Source organism: Hipposideros armiger, unplaced genomic scaffold (assembly GCF_001890085.2).
Source record: "Hipposideros armiger isolate ML-2016 unplaced genomic scaffold, ASM189008v1 scaffold_1031, whole genome shotgun sequence".
Classification (NCBI taxonomy): domain Eukaryota; kingdom Metazoa; phylum Chordata; class Mammalia; order Chiroptera; family Hipposideridae; genus Hipposideros; species Hipposideros armiger.
Genome location: NW_017732381.1, coordinates 4327 through 6336, shown reverse-complemented (window position 1 = coordinate 6336; position 2010 = coordinate 4327).

Sequence of the window (2010 nt, the reverse complement as noted above, 5' to 3'; positions counted from 1 at the left end):
TGCTTAAAAATCCCTAATCATCTCTACCTGCAGCTTTGTGGGGGATCAGGGTGACCTGGTCAAGTGTTAACATTTGGAAAATCTATCTTAAGTGGTGTCTTTATGAAGGTGGAATTCTTGACTCCAGTGGGGAATCTGGAGACAAAAGGTCTTATACATATGCCAAGTTCCCAGCAGAAGTGTCATCTTAAAAGGGCAATAAAGTCCAGGTCTGAAGTTGGATGAGAAAAATATGGGTAAGGAGGCCAATGGGATCATGGGGGCCAGTGTGTGGGACAATAAGATCATGAGGTCAGTGAGGATCATGGGGGAAAATAAGATCATGGGGCACAGTGAAGACCATGGGACCAGTGAGGGTCATGGAAGCTGATGGGATCATGTGGGTCACTGAGCACAATGAGAGTCAGTGAGGACCATGGGGACTAATGAGATTTCTGGATGTTGTGTATTCCTCCGTGCATAAGCAGTAGGTTGTGTAGTGATGTCTTGGGTTGGACTAACTATTCAGGGATACTTTTCCAATTAGAGTAATATATTTTTTCAGTATGAATTAGTATGTGATATTCATGTAATAAAAATATTGAACATTTTCCTGTTGTTCTTACTGTAAACATTTCCCCCAGTCTGTTGTTAAAGATTTCAACTTCTTACACGGTGACTCCCTGTGTGGGGGTGGAATTAGGATGATGGTTTTACAGATGTTAACACATAATTTAATGCATAAACTGTAATGTATCTGTTATTCTGCTATTACTGATAGCTATTGGTCAGCAAAGGCTTTAGGTTAGAGAGATAAATATGACACAGACACTCAGCATGGACAGAGAGGTNGTGTGTGTGTGTGTGTGTGTGTGTGTGTGTGTGTGTGTGTTTGAAACCAGACTGTTTGGCACATTATTTGACAGGCTTTCCCAGCAAGGAGGCTGCAGGCACAGAGGATGGGCTCATGGGACAAAAAAGGAAGAGCCACTTCCCAGCCAAGAAAATCCAGGTGCTGTGGTGAGAAGCTGTGTCAGGTAGGCCCAGGTGCCTCAAACCCTCAGGACAATGGTCGTCCACTCCCATGGGCAGTGAGCGGATCCACCAAAAAACAGAGGGCCTCTCAGAGTATCCTCCTTGGCATGACTGTGTGGCCCAAAGGAGAGCTGCAGGTAGGGGTTGGGGGAGGTTCCCATAAGGATGGAAATTGAATTTTCCACCAGCAGAAGGGAATGGGGATTTCTACTCAGATTTCATTTGATTTTGGAAAGAGTAAAGAGACATTTCTTGCATTCCCACATTAATGTTTGCAAGTTCATTTTTACTACCTAGAAACAGCATATCTTAGGCAATTACTAATGTATCCAAGTTATTAACCAACAAAAGAGGCAGAGGAATCAAATATTTTTCAGCTTGGCGAGCAAATGGATAATCTGTACCAGACCACTAGGCAATGAAAGTTTGATGGAAGCTTTGCATCTGGTTCCTATTAACCAAATTGGAGGCAAAACACGCACTCAAGGTTTCCTGTCAGTTAATCTAAAAAGCAATTTGGATTTCATGGGCCTCAGTTGAAGTTTGGTTTTGGGGATCCCATAGGCATGAAATCATAGAAGCTGTAACGAACTAGATAGGCTTGTAATTTCTTTTCCATACTGTAAAAGCAATAATAACCACTTCTCAGAGTATTTGGAAAATAGGCAAGTTATTCATAATCCACTCCCCAATACCACTTTTAACATTCTATTGCACGTTGTTTCAGTGTTCTTCCTGTGAAAACGGAAAGGATGTCATATATATGTGCATGTGTTTATATTAATATGGAAATACTTATACAGTAGAAAACGGTGTGCATTCTATCACTTCACAACATGCGGTAAATTTTTTCTCACGGGCATTATTTGTCTTCTTGCTTAGAGCCCATCATGTGTAGATGGTAGTTTCCTTCACTATTCCCTGTGGCAGGACACTAGGATGCTCTAGATGTTTTGCTGCTGGAAATAATGACATAGGCACACCTTTGTGCAGCAA